The 22,688-nt window shown below is 40.3% G+C and overlaps 1 protein-coding gene and 1 pseudogene across 1 annotated transcript in view; both read right to left on the reverse strand.

The window, feature by feature from the left end:
* Positions 1-22,688, reverse strand: part of LOC140235690 (seipin-like) — a 160,257-nt gene that overhangs the window by 24,105 nt on the left and 113,464 nt on the right. The window lies entirely within an intron of this gene.
* On the reverse strand, positions 8,015-9,327 carry LOC140232273 (uncharacterized; annotated as a pseudogene).

Below are 22,688 nucleotides of genomic sequence, written 5' to 3' on the forward strand. Positions count from 1 at the left end.
AGAGTGCTACTGTCAGTATCAGTCTGGCAGAAAAAGCACAACTCCAGTATCTATGGAAGAAGGCCTCTTTAAGATAGCTATCAGATCGATGTTATCTCTCAAGGGAACAAAAGCAACTTCATGTTCCAAAGGTGGTGGAAAACCCAGGTCCTCCATAAAAAGGTCCATATCCTAATTCTTGGGCAAAATTCAAGTGACAACATGGATATTCAAAAACTATACTTGATAAAGCATATAATGAGAGGCAAAACGGCAAACATTTACGTCTTATACGAAGTGGAATGCTCTGTATGTAACATGGTTCCATATGAGTATTCATTAGTTCTTACAAACCACTGGTTCTTAAAGCTAGAGGCCTATTTGCTGAGAATGTCATTTCTACGATCTGAATCAGACCTGGGCCCCGTTGCAAGAAAGTTGCAATCAATTGCAAATAATTGCTAATTTTGAAACAACCATTCTGATTGGCTCAGGGTCTGCCCTATTAAGAAGACATGCATGCAACAATGATTTTGATTGGCCAGTGACAATCAGTTGCAAGTTGCGTTTAAACGCAAAGTTTCTAGCAACGGGGCCCTGGTGAGATCTATCATAAATGTATCTTTTAGACTAACATGAAGCTCGATATTTAAAATTATAATGATCAACAGAAAATGGCATTAATCAATGGAAGCAGATTAATAAGTTAAAATGCCAGTTCCCCTTTGGTTGCAGTGATTTCATCAGTGTTTGAATTACGATATTTGATGTGTATGTATGGTTTCATTGTATCACAAAACACACTATCATACCAAAATTGTGCCGTAAAACTCTCAAAATTTGAAATAATTATGATCTTTCTGGTTGGTCTGGCTGAAGCGTAACGGTATATGGGTCTCGCTTCAGACGTGTGTATATCTCCATCGGCCGTTGCTCTGTTGCGCAGTCGGCTACGCTCGGTGAGATGCGAGAGAGATCAGCCGCCGTGGGTTTGTAAGCTACGGTTCTCCATGATCCACCGCCACGATCTGTGTGAGCTGAGTGCGAGTTTCGCGCTGTACTGCAACTGCTGTGCTTTCACTGCGATGCAGCTGCTAACTGCGCGTCTTGTACAAATGTACGTACAGTACTAGCATACTGTGTATTCTACCTATAGTAGTATGAGTACGTGTATAGAGATAATACAATCGGCGCGGGCACTGGTGGTTTACATCAATGTTTTCATAGTAGGCTACTGGCTGGTATAGGACTTGGGTCTCAACTTCAGAGCAAGAAAAGATATCGAAATAAAGACAGCCGAGGTAGATAGGTCGAGGAACACTGCGATCTCTATTTGTATTTCCCAAATGACGGTGCAACAGTCAAGGGCAAGAAAATAGCATCCAGTAACCACAGTGTCCTCACAGCCTTCTGATTTCGACTCGAGGGGAGTAGAGACAGTGGTTGATGGATCATGGATATTGTCATGTAGGCCCTAACAGTTACACCGACTGTGTTTATAGTGTTGGAAGAGGTAGATCTTCATACTATGATAGACTTTGCTCCATTATATACACAATAGGTCCTAGTTAGAGATTCTAGCCCTTATTTTTTCCTTTTTTTTTCAGTCAGAGAGTAGTAAATACTTGGAATAGCCTTTGTGCAGATACTGTCAGCTGTCGAGGCAACATCGCCATCGGTGAATAGTTTCACGCCTTCAACTACTTCAACTACTCAAAGACCAAGCTCACGATCAATGGAAGCAGAAACATAACAAATTTAATCCAAATTGCATAAACTGATAATCCCGTGGATACATCTCACGAATCTACTCAGGCTCAGAATTGAATCCTTTGAATGGCCCTCTACAAGTACAACTAGATCTAGATGTAGTACAAGTTTTCAACTTACTGCGTCATGTGCATGGGTGTCATCGTAGGTAATTCACTATTCAGGTAAACAAAAAGCAAAAGGTAGCAAGCATTTATTACTTAGGGCCTAGATGGTCTACATATCATTGCACACTGCCAGACATCCGGTGCCACTGCACCAGGCACCGATGATGGTGCAATGTGTACAGACTCTACGCCCACCTCGAGGCACTATTAAACCTGTGAAGCATTTATAATGACTATGAACGCACTAGTATTAGTAAGATTAGATGATCACATATAAGATTTCTACTACTAGGGGGTAGCATTTCTAACTGTGAAAGATCTAACGTTAGTCTAAATCAGACCAACATACGGTTGAGCAACCGAGAATCAAGCTGGCCCTGATATTGTCAAGTAATCTTTGTTGTCACCAACTAGACTTCTAATAATACACAATAGTGCTTCATATCATGTTTCTAATAATTGTTAGAATTTAGGAAGTAGCCCTCTAGATCCAATCCATTTTTTGTGCTAATCAATTTCCGTAGATACACCACAATGCGCAAAGTACAGCCACAGGCAGGCAGTCATTATTGTTCATGGTGTGCAGTAAAATTTCCTAACAACTACTGAGTCGAGAAAATCCAGTAATCTACAGCATCTAGCTTATAGATCTAAATGACAGTCAGTACCGTACGGTACCTAATATCTCGGCCTATTCCCCTAGATGGTTTATACGCTACAGTTTACAACTGTAGGTGTAGATATTGCATCAAAATCTATGATCGTAAATTTTGGTAAATGAAACAATATAAATTGCACTCAGGCCAGGGTGATAGATACATATTTTATTTTATTTCATTTTATTTTATTTTATCTTATTTATTAATTAATTAATTTTTTTTTTTTTTTTTTTTTTGGGGGGGGGGGAAGTGTTTACATTTATATTCTAGATTTAACGACAGACTGTCAACTGGGCCTATGATGTAGGCCTACTGTACCTGCTGTGCTGCACTGTTGTGTTTCTACTTGGTGTGGTTGGGATCCTCCTGAATACTCCCACTTGAGTTTGAACTGGAGCAGTCACAGGGTGGACATTTAAGCAAATATTTTATTGAGTAACATCTATTTAGATTTAGCTAGAGCAGTTAATGTGATTACAGAGGTTTGAGTTTCATTCCATGCTTTGATTGTGCAAGGAAAGAATGTAGTCCTGTGGACTTCTAGTCTGGAGGATCCTGATGGTACTTTGAACTGGTGAGAATGTCCGCATCTGCTTCTAATGAGTTTGGGTTTGGTGTGTAACAGATATTATTTAGCGTCTTGTGAAAGCAAGTGAGACAATGTACTTCTCGTCTTGCTTTTACTGAAGTCTAAGGTCAAAAGGTCGAGTAAAAATACTAAAATTTCACTTTTTCTCTGTACCTTGGAAATTGTTCAAGGTATCTTCATGGAACATAATATATATATATATATATATATATATATATATATATATATATATATACATGTACTGACTGGCAGTGATTATCTAGAGAATCTAGGGTTCATGGCGTCAAAGGTCAAGGGCAACACTTCAAAATTTTACTATTTCCCTCATATTTATGCAATGCCAACAGGATTATTTTTTTGCACTGGGTGTATGCATGTATAACCCAATAGAGATTCTCTGTTAATTTTTTTTTTGGCTCAAAGGTCAAACGGTCAAAGATCAAGTGAAAGTGCTGAACTAACTGTTTCCTCCATATCTAGGAAATGGTTCAAGTTATCTTGAAACTTGCTACATATTTATGTATGTTCTGTCTGACAGTGATTATTTTAATATGAATTTTAGGGTCAAAGGCCAGATGAAAATGGCAACAATTTACTATTCAATACAGAAATTGCACTTTGTCTCCATACCTTGAAAATTACTCGGTGCATAAACTTATGAATGGATCAAAGTCAAGTTAAAGTTCCTAAATCTCCAAATACATTCTCTCCTATTCATCCAATTAAACCTAGGTTAAGGAAGGTGAACATTCAATACATTTGTGACAAACTTGTCATTTTAATATTTTGCCAATTTTGTGAAAATGTAATCACACATTGTCCACATGTACTATTGACCTATTAGGAGAACCATGCATTATGGCGGAGGCATACCAGTCGCCATAGCGACATTTCTAGTTTCTTCTTCTTTTTCTTCTAGTGTATACTGTCCAACACTCCTTAGTAGGGGCCAACCGGACAGGGGATTTTATCTTTATTATGATTACTTTAAACATTTTGTACTACAAGCTCATGTGCATTTGGCACTAAGAGGTTATTCGATTTTTGCTTGTCATGTGGGGACTTCTAAAAGCCGTGCTTGAGCATTTTTTTTTTTTCATGTCCCTTGCAATATACAACGTAAAAACACGATTCTAATGTTGAATTTTATAGGGGCCTCGGCTACACATTGGGTAATGTGTGCATGTTTCATTGGGCTTGTATGTTTGAACACGCCCTATGTAGAAAATATTTGTGAAAATAAAGCTGACATTTAAATGGCACGTGGTGATTTTTTTTAAATTTTGTATTTACTTATTTATTTATTCATTCATTCATTTTAGCTCACCTGAGCCGAAGGCACAAGTGAGCGATTGTGATCGTTCTTCGTCTGGCATATGGTTACCGTTGTGTCAGATTATTTTATGGGTATTGTTTTATAATTATGGGGAAAGTTTATAGAGAATAGAAAATTTAAATGAGAACTTACCTGTTTGAAATTTAAATTGTACTTTATGAGGAAGGCGAAGGAAGAGACTACGATGCAAAAGAGTGATAATAGGAGAGCCCGCACGCGCGTCCAGCAATATTAGTAGCTCCGAAAAATGTGAATACCAATACCAGCAGTCATCCTACTGCTATTGAGAACTACCTGAGATTATGAAGAAGGGTGGGAGAGGAGGGACTGTAGTCTCTTCCTTCGCCTTCCTCATAAAATACAATTTAAATTTCAAACAGGTAAGTTCTCATTTAAATTTTCTATTTTATTTCGGAAGTCTCGAAAGAGACTACGATGCATAAGAGTAATAATAGGAGACTTTGAAGACGGTAGTCACATTTTTTGGCCATACAGAACTGTACCAATGACCATATTCACCACTAAGGGGTATGGCTTTACCTTTTACGATAATACTGCATGGCTGAAACCCCCATTCTCATTCCTGAGGGGTTTCGCGTAATATGTTTGAAATGTCTTCTCGTTACTCCAGCCTGCCTGTGCCAAAATCTCATGTACAGGCAGATCTTTCCTCTGGGCAGCAGATGCTGAGGCTGCCCTTGTGGAGTGTGCCGAGAACAAGCTGGTGTCAATCCCAGCTTCTGCCGTAACTGTCTTAATCCATCGTGACAAAGTTTGGGTAGAAACCCTGTGATACGGTTTACAAAAACTTATTAACAGATATTTTTGGTCCTTCCTAATGATCTGAGTCCTTCTCAGATACCCTCGAAGGTATCGTACAATGCAAACTCTTCTGTCTGGAGGGTACGCTCTTAGGCCAACGACTTGGCCTGTATTACCAGGTCTATGGTGCTTTAACAAGTCATCAATGACGAAATTGACGGAATTGTCTTTGAATGTCATCTTGTCTATTCTCAAGGCATTCAATGTCTGTACCTGCTGTGCTGAGAGAAGCGCTAATAACATTGTCACTTTCAACGTTAGCTCTTTCAAACCCAATTCAGCTGCAGGTGATTTCCTCCTCAGATAGTTGAGGACAGTTCTAACGTCCCACACCTCCGTGTAGCGGGGTCTGGGGGGTCGTAAGTGAAAGACTCCCTTCACAAATCTAGTTATTAGAGGATGAGCGCTTATGGAGAACGAACTGTCTGTGAGTGTCAGAAAAGAAGCCAGTGCACTTCTAGCAGAGTTTATAGTACTGTAGCTGGCTCCCTTACGGAACAAGTCTGAAAGAAATTCTAGTGCCCATTCCGATGATGTCTGGAGATAGTTAATGTTGTTGGTAGTGCAGAAAACTTTCCATTTGCTGATGAAGCTATGATACTGCTGTCGTGTAGATTTCCTCCATGAAGCTACGATGACCTTGACGGTCCTTTCACTCAATCCCTGCGACCTGAAGGGTTGGCCGAAAGCCTGCAACAAAGCAAATCCAAATGTTTGTGTAAGGGGTGGGGCATTAAAGACACAGGTTGAACAAGAAGTTGTGCATGTCTACGTAGGACAAGTGGTTTTTCAGTCAGCATGTCCTGAAGTGCTGGGAACCATGATTGTGTAGGCCAGTTTGGTACTACTAACAACCCTGTGGCTTTATCTGCCCTTATCTTTTGCAGACATTTAGGGATAAGGCAGAAGGGAGGGAAAGCATAGAACCATAATGGACCCCAATCCACTGTAAATGCATCTACATTCTCTGTCGAAGGATCAGGTTGCCAAGTGATATACCTGGGTAGCTGTGCATTAAGTCTGGAAGCGAAAAGATCTATTTCAGGGAGGCCGAAATGTTCTACCACTTCAGTAAATTGGGCTTTGTTAAGCATCCACTCTGTTCGATCGTTAAACTTCCTTGACATGAAGTCTGCTGTGGTATTGAGCTGTCCTGGCAAGTAGGCGGCTGTGATCCAAATTTGTCTTTCAATACACCATTCCCAAATATCATGTGCCAAATTGTTGCAGTCCTGGGATCTGAAGCCCCCCCCCCCCCCCATATTGTTGATATATGAGACTGCAGTTGTATTATCCATTCTAATGAGAACATGAACATTTCTCAGGCTAGAGCAAAAAGACTTCAATGCCAATCCTGCTGCAAGGGTTTCTAGATAATTTATCTCATTGTTAACAGCCTTTTCTCTTTCCACTTCATTCCATCGTCCCCCTATGTTTGTGCACATGTCTGTTGCTCCCCAACCAGACCCACTCGCATCCGTGCGTAATTCTATTGTGTGCCTGGGTCTGTCGATAGGATTAGAGGTGTACTGTATGTGGTCAATCCACCACTTAAGTTCCTGTTTGGTTCTATTAGACAAGCTCATTTTCCTATCAAAATGACCTTTATTGGCCTTCAATGCCAAAATCCTCTCTTTTTCCAAGATTTTGTAGTAGAGGGGCCCATATTGGGCTGCAGGAAAAGTAGCAATCAGTTTCCCTATCACTCTAGCCACTTCTCGGATAGAGGGCTCTGTGGCATTCAACAGACTTGTGCACTCAGCAATGATATCTTCCTTCTTAGATTCAGGAAGAGTAACTGTCATGCTCACAGAGTTAAGGACAAATCCCAAAAAGGTGATTTCTTTAGTGGGTTTTAACACTGATTTAGTCTGATGGACAAGAAACCCCAAGTCTTCGAGGAGATCAATCGTAGCATCGACTGCTCTTTGAATGCAAGCCTCACTCTTCCCAATAATGATAGTAGCACCTAGGTATCCCACTACCATATGACCTGCTCTTCTCAGATGAGCAAAAACTGGTTTGAGAAGCTTTGTGAACAAACGTGGTGCTGTACTAAGCCCGTTTGGCAGTGCGCAATATTGCCAAAGTTTGCCCTGCCACACAAATCGCAGGTATTTCCTATCCTGCGGATCAACTGGTACTGAATAGTAAGCATCCTGAAGGTCGACTGAGGCTAGAAAGCAATCTGGTGTGATAAATTGCATTGCTGTATGGATGGAATCCATTTTGAAATGCTGATAGACTAGCCTTTTGTTCAACTCTGAGAGGTCAAGAATGACACGAAGGCTGCCATTCTTCTTAGGGCGGGTAAAAATGTTAGAGATGAACTCTCCCGCTTCATGTGAACAAGGTTCAATAACATTCTTGGCTACCAGTGAATCAATTTCAGCTTGGATATTGGCCAAATCTTCATTCCTTACTTTGAACTGAACCAAAGGTTTAAGCCTTTCAGGTGGAAAACATTCAGGCTTGAATTCAAGTTTATAGCCATTCACAGCTTGTAGTACTGTGGGATCTGAAGTTAACTTCTCCCAATTACATGCATGAAGCCTCAGTCGACCTCCAACTGGATGGTCATGTACACATGAAGTGGTAGGTCTAGAGTCTACAGATCTAGTAAATCGAGGAGTAGATCTAGAATACTGTTCTTCTAGATAAGGTAGCAATGCATCATGGTCAGTTACTGACATATCAAATGAGCAATCTGTTGAATCAATGTCTCCTACCTCTTCAGAGGAGGGCTGTTGGGTTACTTGTTGTGGGGAGTCTTGCTTCTGGCCTGTGGATGAGCTCTGCTCTGTGGCCGTTGCTGTGGGGGAGGTCGCGACTTCCCCTGGTAGCGCTGGTCTAAAAAAGGACGATTTGCCGTTCCATGCACGAAGCGTGATGCTGCAGCACTACGTGAGCCCGTCCAGCCCGCATCGCGAGCCTGCCGGCGAGCTCCGCTGTTGAAGGGACGTTTGTACGGATGGAAAGAGCCGCTCGGACGAGAAGTATGTTTCTGCTGGGTCCTCATGACCCAAGCAGAGGCCTTGTGTTGTTCTTTTAGATCTTTCATCTGTCTTGTGAGATCATCACCAAACAACAGCTGTGTTACTGGTGAGGAAGGCTTACAGAGATGCACGTATTCCGAGTTGATGTCCGGTTTAATCAGCTCCTTCCGCACGCAATTCAGTTCGAAGTGTGCGTTACTCAATAGGGCAAGTGCGTCTTGCTGAGACTCGGAGATATCTTGCGCGTCGAGAGAGCAAAGAAGAGCCCCAATACCGGGAGTCAGACATTTCTGCACTCTCTGTAATTTCAGATCTCGATTACGCGTGACGGACTGCAGGTGTTCCCAAATGGGAGCGTTCACTTTAGGTGTATCGAGGTGGGGGCAGTTGCTCGGTGGGGGTAGTTTTCAACCGTTTCCTCGATGGCTTTATCTTCTAGTTTGTTGCCAATAAAGTAGTTCACCGATTTTGCGATGTCCTCGTCAACTGCCTCCCCAATCCCGAGGGGAATAGCATACTTGGCTGCCAACGGTGGTAGCTGTGCAGCAGGGGGAACCTCTTCCACCCCTTCATCAAAATCGAACGGTCCATCACGCTCTGTGTCGTCAGACGTATCAAAATCGTCCCCAACAAAATGGCGGACGTTGGTAGGCAAGCGGGAAAAATCCTCCGCTGTAGATTTCGATGTAGACGGTGTACATGTATGTACCACAGCAGCACGGCTAGTGGTTTTATCATGCGATTGGGGAAGGTGTTTCACCACTTCGGCGAGGAGATTTTCAAGTTTGTCTAGACGAGAAGTAATGTCCCCGGAGGTAGACGCCCGATCCTCGGAAGGGGCTTTTGATACCGTATGAGGAGCTTTTTTGGGAATTTTCTTCATCTGCTTCTTCCCCGAATCTTGAGCCTTAGCCTTTCCGATGCTCACATTCTTCTGTACGTGCGCCGTACCGGCATCGCCGGAGGGAGGCGCTGCTGGTGGTGGTAACTCTTGCTTCGTGGCACAGACCTCCTGTCCACGTGTAGTACGTAAAGCGAAGGATGGATCGTGCTGCTCTTTCGAGCTCATATTCATCGAGCCCCCATAAAGTTTAGGCTCGAAAGATGCGTCAAAACACTTCTCAGTTGGTTCCGGATGACCGGCGAAGCAAAATTTCCTCGCGAGAAGGAAATTGAAGGCGATGAATTAATGGATAGAAATCAAACCGCGGAGCTATACAGGAGAACCTCCTGTCGGCTGGAACGAACGCGAACGTATTGCTGGACGCGCGTGCGGGCTCTCCTATTATTACTCTTATGCATCGTAGTCTCTTTCGAGACTTCCGAAATAAAATGTTTACGAATATAGGATATAAAAATGCGTAAAAAATATCAAAGCGCTAAACTCAACATAACTGTAGATTGAATAGTTTGAATTGTCACTTAATCACATCTGCTAAAGGTGTGATTTCATGGAGCACGCGAACGATTTGCAAAGGACGAGAATGGCAAAATCCAGCATTCGTATTTTAGTCTGCCAAAGATCGCCAAACGAACGCGAGGGTTTGGAAGCATCGTCAATTGTTCGCGAATGTCACTTTTACTTCGGCGAGAATTTCGAAAAATTCTGAATTTTTTTGCGAACCTTTTCCGCACACTTGGTCGTAATTTACTCATGATTTGTTCTCGAAAGTGTCTTTAGAGCCTCGTCATATGCGCAAGACATTCGCAAGACATGCGCGATGTTCGCAATATGTACGTGAAACCCCAAACAGACCCCAAAACTTTGGAGAATGTCTCGCGTATGTTTCGCCAAATCTGCGAAGTTTTTCCAATTATTTCACGACGTAACCGCAAACTGTTCGCTTACCTTTTGAGACATTCTCACAAACGTTTAGCGCATGTTTGGGGGATGTATGACCTACGTTTTCTACAAATCAAAATCGTAGCATACATCTAAACGTTAAACATTTATTAACAACTTTATAGTAAAAAAGAAATTAAAGACTAGCAAAGAGAAAGATATGCTTGATGTACAAAAAATCGCAGAATACACTTAAAATGAATCTAAAGTATGCCATAATACATTTGAAACTCGAGATTATGTGTTGGAGAAACTGAAAAAAAAAATCAAATGGTTTACAATAGAGATAGGTCCTGTAAGAAAATACTCTAGGCACGCACACAATAGGGAAATGATAAAAAAAAAAAGAAAGGATGAATACAGGAAAGAAAAAAAAAAACTTCAAATCAAGACAGCTTGATTGGGTACATTTTCTCCCATGATTGTTAAAAAATTTGCGTTCGCATTTCTGTCACGTGTTCTTCGTCTGCATAATTATGCTCACATACTGTACTTTAGCAATGACATACACTTTCGCACATACGTCGTGAGAACTTCGCACAAATTGCGCAAGAATGGTTTTCAGTTTCATTGTTGGAACACATTCGGAGAAAAACTTTTCTGAATATTAGATTTTTCCATTCGCGTCCTTCGCAAATCGTTCGCGTGCTCCGTGAAATCACATCCTAAGCAAGAGACTTTAAAGACGGGAACATAATCTTCCCAAAAAACAGGCAGACACGTGTAGGCTATATGAAAGGATTGCTGATTTTCATGGAATATTTTTGCTCAGCTAGACATAACTTATTCTTGAAGTTATGAGGGGGAAAAAGTAAGTTTTTAAGGTGGCAGGTACTTGTCATTCAAAAGGATCGTATAGGCTAATTCTGAAGGTATACGCTTTGTCTGAATATTGAAAGGTGTTTGTTATATACCCTGAAAAAGAGCACATTCCCTCGTGCAAAAATGAGATATATATATTTTTGTTTCAAATGACATAAAGCCTGTTTAATAAAAAAAGTTTGGCCATTAAAAACATTTTAGGTTTGTTCTTTCGAAAGTATAAACTACCGGTCACTGATTCGAGAAAGAAATACAAAAATTGCTCCCTCGAAAATGACAAGTTACTTGAAGTAAAAAAAAAAAAAGGCAAAATAGTAAAATCATTGGAGATGTATTGAGAAGCTGCAAGTCCGAGTACTAAGTAATTTGGCGGGTTTTTATTTTCACAAAATTTATAAGTACCGTGCTATTTATGAATTTGGACAACTCTTAAAATTAAATGTCTATTGATCCCGACATGGATTAAGTACAACATAAATGCGTATCCCATTTTATTGCCCCGTTGCTTACGATACTTCTTGATCGTGAAATTGTAGCGAAGTCCTGGTTTGCGAAAAACTGTGACTCTCTAATCAATACAGTACTAGTATGAAGTATACAGAATGCTATTACGGGGTAGCACACTTACCTCGGTCATTTAGTTCCGAGTTCTGTTTTTGCAGTTCGATTAGGCATAAAGGTATATTTTCGAACTGTAAATGCATGGCTATTTCAAGTTATTATTGTTCGTTAACACTTTTATGACATGCGTGGTGTATTTTTACAATTATGACGCTTATACGATTTTTCCCCCTCGGAATTCTATAGTTGTAGCTGTCTCGTGCAGGTGCTAGATTTTTTGTTTTTGTTTATTTCTGTGTTTGTTTGCTTGTTGTAGTTCTCTTTGACTTATATTCATTTATTGATTGATTGATTATTATTATACTACATACATTGCTATCATAATTATTATTTACTATTATCTTTTTCTTGTGTTTTTGTTGTTTTGTTTTGTTTTTGTTTTTGCTTGATAGGTGCGATTTATGATTAGCGGCGCGAATAAACTTGCACTCACTGGTATGAATTCCTAGTCATAGTAGACCATGTTTATAGGAGCTAAATGGCAGATCTTGATTGACTAAAATGTGATTTTATCGATGAACAGGAAATGATAAGAATGCACTGTATGTAAATATAGTACAGTGTATATTGTTAAAGAGGAATTAAAGTCTAACCTTAGAATTATTAATATTTTTTGTGTGATGAGAAGCGGAAATATTACAGGGGAAAAGCATACTGAAAGTTTGACAAAATGAAATAAAAATATAATCTAAACCCATCAAATATGATTTATTGTAGTTTTGATCAACCAAGCACAAAGTGACAATGAAGACTAGTATACGTTTGTGCTCATATAGTAATCTACAATTTTCTAATTTTACAGTATTATTAAGTCTCATTCCTCGCCTCCTCAAAATCCATTTGGCCACCTGAAATTCTTTCTCAGATGTCCCAGCAGGCCACTTGAAAAAACAAACAAACAAACAAACAAAAACAAAAAACGGGTGGGGGGCAAGCCCTGGCATTATCTAATGAATGGGTACTAGTACATAAAAGTTTTTGAGATGTTTGTGAAAGAGAGTCAAATCAATATTGCTAGCGGTTCTGAAAGTTGACTAAAACTGTTCGAACTGATTTGACATTTACCATACTAAATGCAGGAATCCATTATTTCTTTCTCTTATTTTTATATACATATATAGCATAAGCTTGTAGGCCGTAGAAATTAGAGACTTCATCCTCAAGAGAATATTTCTGACCGGGATAGTATACAGACTCGTGGCATCTAACAGACTGTCATGACAGGTAAATCAAATTTAATTACTTCTGTAATAGCTGACAGTCTTTTTTGTAGGAGTTGTGTGTTCATCAGCCGGTGTTCCGACTTCTGTCGGTCTGTGCAAACACTCAAGATGTTGTTAACCACTGTAAAATCCTTACTTCAGGTGCACATCACTCCAGGTGTAAATGCCCAAATTATTTGTAGGCAAAGTTAACAGTGGATAATATTCTGCAAGTGGCTGTTCAGCTGAGAAGCCATGATGCAATGTTGCTTTTTCATTATAAATCCAGACAATGTCTTCGAAATACAATTCAAATTTCACAAAACGTTATAATCAACAGCATGCATTATGTATTTAAAGTATGGTGAACAAGAAAAAAATGTCGGTATTCATAAACAAAGTGATTTATATATTTTTGCAAAGCTTAAGTCTCTAGGAATATGAATAGTTAACTTTCAGAAGGTGAAAATGTCTTTAGAACGATTGAGAGATGGTGTTTTGAGGCCCTTTTTAGACCACCTGAACCCGATCTGATGGCGAAATTTTGGTGACCAAAATTATGACGTCATGACATGGACGAATCAGCCCTGCGCTCGCTGATGTCTTGCTGATGTGATACGCTAGCTAACTTTGCACCTATAGCTACGCTCTGTATCACGCCGCGCCAGCCGTGGTTCGCATTCAAAGCGTGAATTCCGCATGATGACCTGAGTGCACCGAGGTATCTGTACGTGTCTTGTTTACTCTATCAAGCAAAAGTGAGTTATAATTTCACTTATTGAATCCATCTTCCTTCGAATTACCATGAAGTATACCTTTTTAAATTTCTACTTGCGCTTTCGCGCCTCAGACTCTATTCTTAAACGGCTTATAGTAGCCGTTTAATAGGCCTAGTTAGTACAGTAGTAGAGCCTAACGTTACGGTAGAACAAGAACTCTGACCTAGCTAACGTAAGGATCTACGTAGTGGAGTAGCCTATGTAGGGTTGGACCTACTACTCATCGACCGCCTAGTTGTTACAGGTTCTAACGTTACACTCTACTAGATCTACCAAGTCTAGGACTAACGTTAGATCTAACAGGCGTTAGCGTCTATACTGTAACAGAATATTGTAAATCATATAAAGAGCGACCACATGAAATTTGACGTAAGACCTAGGCCTAGGTCCGTGCTGAGCACTTGTTGACTCCGATCTTGAAGTAGGTCCTACAATATAAATTTACAGGGAAAGTGTTTAGACATAGCAATAAGTCTTTGATTTTCCCCGTAGTTCTGGCCCTGGTTGAGTTTGAGATCGTAGAAATTAAAGGCAGTAGGTTCCTAACCGTTAGGAACCTAGGCCTAAATACAGACTTACAGTTGACAATACAACTACCCAATGCACTAGATCTATGTCGTAGTTAATTTACGTACATTGTACGTAGGAAGTTACATGACCAACCATAATTTATAGACGAACACACAATAAGTCACTCCCTCTAACACTGGCAACATGCATCATGCAGTATATACCAGTGACCAGCAGTGGCACTGCAGCAGTCTCAAGACTTGAATTTCGTTCCGTACGATACGGTGACTAGCATAAATTTACTGTACTGAGGACAGTAGCCTAATAACACCACGAAGATGGAGTGTTTTCCTACACTACCACTCACCAATACCAGTACTAGTGTAAATTAGGCCTAGTCTAGTAATAATATGGTTGGCATAAACACTAACGACTAACGTTACTGCTAGGGTCTAACGTTAGAACTGTACCACACCAGTGAAATTGTTAGACCTACCAGCATGCAGCAGTACCACTACCAGTAACGTTAGTAACTTTCCAGGCCCTTCTATGGGATACTGTAAAATTTTAGTAGTAGAATATCTAGTTCACAGGCATATACAGGCAGAGTACGGTAATGAAGGTCCCCTAACTGTCATGTTAGGTCTTATCCGCTATAGTTTATATAAGGACGCTAACACTAACAGTAACACTCAAACAGCACTGTCTACGCCATGGTACAGCTAGACCCTACATAGCCCCGGAGACCGCGCCGCTGCGCTGCACGTTTGGGCTGGTCGCAGTTAGACCCTACAGTAACTTTGTCAATAGGTCTAACCTTACTCAATCAATAGAAGGAAGGACAAAGTCTTTCCATACAATATAAGGTAAAGATTAGACATTGAAATGTTTCTGCCGATAAAGCAGATGCGACTAAAGACAGGCAAGGTACAGTATTGTATTGCATCCGCTCACAAAGAACTACGTGCTTTATGAATGGCGGACTCGATGTACAGCTAGCTAGCGCTGCACACACTCGATCGTAAAGGGTACGTTCGTCCATGTCATGACGTCATATTTTAGGGCCCCTAAAAAGACGCCCGTTCTGGAGCGAAAATCGGTGAAGCAAATCAGTCAGTTTTAACTCGCGATTTTTCAGTGGTACGAATATATTTTAAAAAGTCACATAAAAAATCTGTTTTAACAGACATTTCCCTCTGCTTTGACACCTTCTTTTGTATGATTTTCTTGATTTTAATGTCTCGTTCACCATCCTTTAAGTGTCCTATGTTCGTAAATGGAGATTGCAGAATACTCACTTTCAAGGAATTTATGTTATTTACTAATGAGAATTGGCATATTTGTCTTTCACATCATTCTGTAAGAGCGCACACCCAATCAACGGAGCGCATTGACATCGTAGAAGAAGTGTTTGGAGATGATGGTGAAGAAGATGAAGAAGGTGAAGCAGAAGAAGACGAGGGGAAAGGCAAAGAAGCTGAAGCAACACGTTTGTGCCTTCACAAAAAGATTGATTCCGCTGAGGAAGCCCAGCGGTGTTGGCTTTATTTAGTGTTTGGACACTCATGAAGGAGCTGGCAGCTGCAGAAGTAAATGGAGCAAAGCGAGCACAAATATTGAATTTCTTTTTTTTTTTTTTAATGAGTAAGGCTGCATAAGCATGTTTTTTACTTCTATCGTGTTTCTTCCAAGACAAGATGATAAATAATTCAATCATGTAATTATTTCCCCTAAACACTTTTGCAAAATTGCTTACAACTTGTAGACTGTAAAACAAGTATTTGATGGATATGAGAAGGTAAGAATAGATACATAAAAGTATGTAGATGAAAATGAGCAATAGAATTTAGCAGTTTGATGCTAAAGAGTATATTTCCTATCTAGAAATGATGATATATAGTACAAAGAATGAAGACAGAATTATTTGACTTCTGTTCATCTGTTTATTACACATACAGCTGTATTTTACATAGAGATATTTCATGCATAAATAGAAAAAAAAAAAACATATTTGAGATCAAGACAAAAAAAAATAGTGATGTAAGCTTGCTCCAAATTAATATATATGTTAGCACCATCTAGGAATAAATCCAGATTGCAAACTCCGAGAAATACATGTAGTGTGTATAGCACTCTCGCCCGAAGCTCCTCCAGATGCTCTTCGCGGCATTCCGCGACGTGTGTTTGCAGTTGCCGCCCTAAGATGCCTCCCTCCAGGGCAGTTGGTCGCGTCCTCTTCCATGGACCGCCTCCAGCTTCCTCGGTTGCCGCTCACTTCGAGCTTCACTTCGAGCCTCACTTCGAGCCTGACTTCCAGCTTGGCATTTGTGTGTGTGTGTGTTTTTTTTTTCTCTATGTTGCCCATCGTCAAGTATTTTTCAGATCTTGTTCAGCCATAATTGTGTGAATTTATTACATTGCACGCATAGGACTAGTTATGCTGTTGGGTGTGGTTAGTAATCCTATAAAACATTACATGTACAAGGCGGATTGTGACCTACGCTACGGACTGATGTCCATCTCCCCCATCACGAATGTAATACGGCAGCTCGGGTATCTGGTCATCACTAGAGCTTTCCATAATGAAGCAGTGGCGGATCCAGAGGGGGACGCAACCGGCGCACGCTCCCCCTTTATTTTTCCTTAAAGGGGATGGCTAGTACCCGATCAGTGGGAATCACTGTGAATGCTGTGGGATGATTGTTCCAATCTTTGTGGGATTCATTTAAGAGTAAATTATATATCTATTGTTGTGTGAAAATTATTTGCTTCAGAACAGTCTTACATTCAAGTAATGTGCAGATTAATGCCCCGTCACTGACCAGGCACGCTAACCTGGAAACATTAAACTGCACATTACTTGAATATGAGACCATTCTGAAGCAAATAATTTTCACACAACAATATATATATAATGTACTCTTAAATGAATCCCACAAGGATTGGAACAATCATCCTCCAACATTCCCACTGATTCCCACTGATCAGTTACTAGCCATCCCCTTTAAAAACAAAAGAAATGAAACCCGGAAGTGGCATCAGAAATTATAGTTGCGCCCCCCTTTACAGAATTCCTGGATCCGCCCCTGCGAAGGGTGTTCAAACAAATACACTGTACTAGTACATGTATGTGATAATACACTACTATTCGTAGCAAAAAGCAAACAAACAAAAATGTGAATAACTTTATCCAATAGTATTGGGAAAATGTAGAAAATGGAGCACTTTATAGGGACTTCAAGCTTTCCGTCCTTCAATAATCTTTGTCAGTAGAAAATAATCATGGTCTCCAAGAATACTTAGCTGTTGGTGTGCAACGAATCTTTGCTTTCCCACACACAGCCTGGATGGCGGTTTACAGAAGTAGGCCCTATTGTTTTTTGATGATGCACTCCTAATCTGATGTTTCGTTGTGGGTTAAATCAAAGCGCAATGACTTTCATGATGTTGTTCGAAGGTCAGTGTCACGCATTGATTATGTATGCATGTAAAGATACATAGAGGTCGAATTAGTCATAGTGCCTACATTTATATTCTAATAATGTAGTTATATGAATGTTGATTCATCAACATGTATTTCTCTGATGCTCCTTTTCATCGTATTCTATGCCCCCCTCATCCCCTTTATGTTTTCATTTTCATCTTGATATTTGTGAAATCTTATTGTTGCCCACGGTCATTTATTTCTTTTTCATCATCGCACAAAACTTGAGTAAGGTGTACATCCTGAAAATGTTTTTCGAATAAATAAACGTTCTCAGAAATTGTTAGAGGTATCTTTTGCGATATGTATTATATGTTGAGTCATTGCCCTATAGGGTAAGTCCACATTGTAATATATAGGTCACAAGAATGAAACGGGAAAGTTCACGCGAAGAATCTTTCAATTCTGAGGTGACCACTAAGTTTGTGTGTGAAAACTGGGCTGTGGGTCGGAGGCCAGGGCAAGCCACATCGGAATGGGGTCTGAGGAAGAGTAAGTGGTACAGAAGTGACCAGTGTCTTGGTATGAACAAACAACATGGTATAGACTGGCTATCAAAAAACATGATCTGTGTCGATCGAGTAAATTCAAGTCATTATTTTTTCTTAGTTTTTTTTTTTTTTTTTTGGGGGGGGGGGGTGGAGATGGATTTTTTGGAGGAAATTTCACTGCAGTGGTGAAATGCGCTATACATGTACAGTAGTAGCAAAATGGTATGTGCCGAAACAGACATATGCCCGTACACACACACACACGCATATTATGTAAACACACAAATATATGATTTGGACCATGCAGCATGCACGTGTGTGTAGACCCTATAATATTTGATCATAATATTTGCACATTGGAGGCAGCTCTGACCGTATTTGGCAACGAAAATAGTATACAACCAAATTAATGCATTCATTACTTCTGTAGACGAATGATTGTCATTGGATGGAACCAAAGATGACCATATAGTATTTTGAATGTGTTGTACAGGGAATCCTATACATGCAATCACCTCACGGGGGAATAAAAGAAGAAAGGCGAGCGACTTATTGGCTTGTACAAATTGCACAACATACCAATATCATTTTCAGTGCAGGCCCTCTCCAGTATTGCATGCTGCCGCACATTGACTACTCCGAATCTCATCTCCTTGCCCTTTTTCTCCCTCCCCCATTTTGGGTTTTCATTCAGCAAGATTCGACTTAGTTAGCCTCTTGGTCCCTCACAACAGAATGCACAAAACCTGGTGCAATTTGTAAACTGATTTATGCACGTAATCATGTTGCTTGTATGCGTAGGCCTATTAAAAACGGTTGACTTTATCTGAGCGTCGGTGGAAATAACGTAATTAGAAATACTCTTTATTTTTCTGGCTTGTGAAACTGGAATTCATGTGCCTATTTGGAAACTATACCTTTCCTCCTTGACTCCATGAATCAAGCAGAGACTCCAACTCTCCCGCTTTCGACGGGAGATCTCCTGCCGAAAGCCCATTTTTGCAAAATCTCCGTTCTCCCGCTTGAAATGATTTCTTACTTAGTGTCATCGTATGTTGAAAAATAAGCCTTAGATAGCATGAGATAACATCTAGAACCCTAGACCTGGACCCCGGCCACAAGGAACTTCGCGCTTCGAGCACATCAAGTTGGAGTCTCCCGTTTGCTAGGGGTTCCGGGCGGGAGAATCTCCAGATCAGAAGGTGCTTGGGGTTGGAGTCTCTGCGAATGACGATTCTCAAAGCTTGTACAGCAGTCCGTGCAGAAATACCAGGGTTGCTTCTTGCAAGTACAATGTACATGTGCCGTCGGAACTTGACAGGTCAATGAACTTCTGGTCTTAGCAATGAGGCATGGACACATTGTGCTCGTGTGTGGGGCTTGTGTGTGTGTGTGTGTGTGAGTGTGCGTTTGTGTGTGTTTCCCCCATGGATGATTATAAGCAAGATGAAACTGGAGGCAGACACCTGGGAGGATTAGGCGGGTTGGGTGCACAGAACGAGCTCGGTGGTTGGGCGGCTGTCTGTAAATCTTCGTAATAAGTCGTAACGTACGTGCGTGTGTGTGAATGTGTGTGTGTGTGTGTGTGTGTGTGTTGTCACCGCCGTCTCCTTTGGCCGAACACCAAGGCGCAGGCACGTGTGTGCGATAACCAGGCGGTGAAGGTCATTCGCTCGTCTGGAGTACAAACTATAGTATACATCAGCACATCAGCAAGAAGTACAGCTGTGATACCAGAACACACTGTGTGTATACCGGTACATACACTTCTTTTGTATCATAATTATGAATCTCACATTTGTTTCAAACTTTTGCTTTTAAGTCACGTGCAATGATGAATAAAGAGAGAAGATCGAGACAGAGTTGCCAGAGAGTAGGGAGAGGGATTTGGATATTATTCTCTAACAACCGCTGAAAATTGGTCTTGATTCACATAAACAAGGAATCTTTCCTGTATTTGAATTCTATAATTCTAATATATGTATTTATATTATATATGTATTATACATATATTTATATTTAATATATATATGACAACCCCTTTTCTTAGCTCAAAGTTTTCACTATGTATGTACATTTATTATACATATATACCGGTATATATATATGTGTGTGTGTTATCTCTAAATACATATACATAGAATTTATACAATAATGTATAGGGTCTAATTATGTATAATTGTATGTTTAAGAAAGATAAATGTGTTGCTTGAAGGACTGCATGGTGCAGTAAATGAGGGAGAAAGGTTTGCGGTGACACCATGTGTGTAGTCCTTTTCCGGATCTTTGCATGGCAGAATAGCCCAGAAAGAGGAGTGGGGTTGTAAGGAGGGCAAAAAGTGAAGAGTTGGGGACAGCAATGGGCTAGAAGTTGAAGTTGCACTGGTGGAGACGGTAAGAAAGGGTTCAGCGTTGTGAGGAAGAATAGAGTGAGGATCAAGTATAGATGTTTGGACATCGTTGGGAGAGGAAAGATAAAATAGCAGGGAAGAGGGAGGATTTGAAGGTTGGAAAATCATGGAAATAGGGGAAAGAAGTGAAGATTCATCAAACCAAAGAGAAAAATGAAGTCGGCGAACAATGTGGAATGCGGAATCAAACGAAGAAAAGATGAATAATCCTGCGAAGGAAAGGTAAGTCGAGGAGAGATGAGATTATAGTTGAGAGAAGGGAGGGGGGGGGGGGGAGAAAACTAAGAGGAAGAAAAAGAAGAATGAAAGTTGAGAACATAAAGCGTAAAGGGGAGGAAACTTGAGTGGATCCTGGAAATAAATGCTGCAGAGAGAAAATTGTGGAGAGGAAAATTCATGACAGTGAAATCCTGAAGAGGTTCCTGTGGGAGGAAGGGAAAGGGAGAGAATAAATACAAGTGTAGTCTTGAGGGGAGAAAGCAAGAGAAATATAAACCTGAAAGAAACATGTGAATTGATATGTTGGTCCTCAAAAGGACCGTTGGGTTGTATGGAAGCAAAATCATTTTACATGATTTCACTCTCTATCCAGTCATTGGGCTACAGTGAGAAAGCTCCAAAGCAGATGTAATAATTTGTACAGTATGGCTGTAGATGTGCAAAAAAAAGACATGAATAATACAACATTCCTGTATATACACCAGTTGTGGATACCTAGTTATAGTACTGTAGTACTAGTAGTATCTCTTTCTAGTACTAGTGTACTATATAGTACACCGCAGTACCGGTACTGTACCTATTTGTAAACTAAAACTAGTAGGGCCTTCACAGTCAACTGCTTTCATCATTTAGTATCGACAAAATGTCTCCCCCCCCCTTTTTAATTTAATTTAATTTTTTGAAAATACATCAGGGATTGAAAAGTAATTTGCGAAGCCCTAAACGCAACGGTTCTCGTTTAGTTCAGATTCCAAGATCCCATTGGCATTGTATTGGACTTGCGTTGATACATACACTAAATTGCACGCACGGGACTGACAGTAACATTCACTATACCGGTGCTGCAGTAACAAACCAATAATTTCTTTAAAAGTCGGGTTAGTTTTGCCCCCCAAAATAGAATGATATGTAGAGCATATCAACATTGTTCGTTGCCGAAACATGCTGAAACATACTCAGAGAACACACACGCACACAGTACATGTAGGCGTACATGACATACGACTGTGCAGCGCAACAAACGTGAACAGCACATTCAAAGATGAAAGTCGAAATGCCAGCAGAGGCAGCGCATATAACACACAGCACGGGTACCGGTACCTGTTTGTAGTATGCCTATGCGTGTATCAATGCAGCACAGTAGCTTCTATGGGAAGCATCGTTTACCGTTGGGTTACGTACTTCCACGGCGGATAGTACGGATGGATAGCGAGTGGAGCTGTCACTGTAAGTGATCACCCCTACGGTGGCGCTCTTCAATATGCTTCAAAATTTAAGGATCGACTGTTAGAAAACTCCTGAATTAGTATGCCTACATTTTACGCATTTTAAATTACTAACGTTACTCATACTGATTAAGATTTTCATATTGGTGATTTTAATCCTTAACTCACACTCTGGAACCTGATACAAAAGGAAAACTTGTACTCAACCAAAGGAAAACTGGTACTTTAAGCATATCACTTCTCGCTGCTTAAGATGCATAACAGTATAATTTTTTGAGGAATGGGACTGGATAATTTACCTATTTAGCAAAAGTCAGACAGACAAGGGAGCATGGTGTCGTCCAATTAAGAATAATTTGAATGCATCAATACCTGGTGGTTATCACTGGCGACACGTTATCCATGTATTTTGAAAACAAAAACAAAAAGGAACAGGAAGGTGTGAACCCCTTATTTCGCAGATTGCAATGGCCTAGGCAATTTCAGAGTTCAAACTGTGTTGGAAGTTGACCAATTTCTTGTTTAAATAACAGATGTAGAAGGATCAAATCAAGGTAGATGTATGCCGCACTTTTTTTTCCATTTCTTCTCCCTCACTGCTATTGTAACATTGTTATTTAATTTTATCATAATAAGGTACAGTCAGACTGGCAAAAGATAGTAAAGTTTAAGATTGCGAAGTCTTAGCGATATTGGAACAATACAATAATCAGGGCTCCACACTAACTTTTATTTTTGGTGGCCCAAAGGCAAACATCCGACCTTTTTTTGTGGCCCGATCAGGCCACCAAATTCTTCATTTCTGAAATTTTGGTGGCCTGA

Source organism: Diadema setosum, chromosome 1, assembly GCF_964275005.1.
Source record: "Diadema setosum chromosome 1, eeDiaSeto1, whole genome shotgun sequence".
NCBI classification, from domain to species: Eukaryota; Metazoa; Echinodermata; class Echinoidea; order Diadematoida; family Diadematidae; genus Diadema; species Diadema setosum.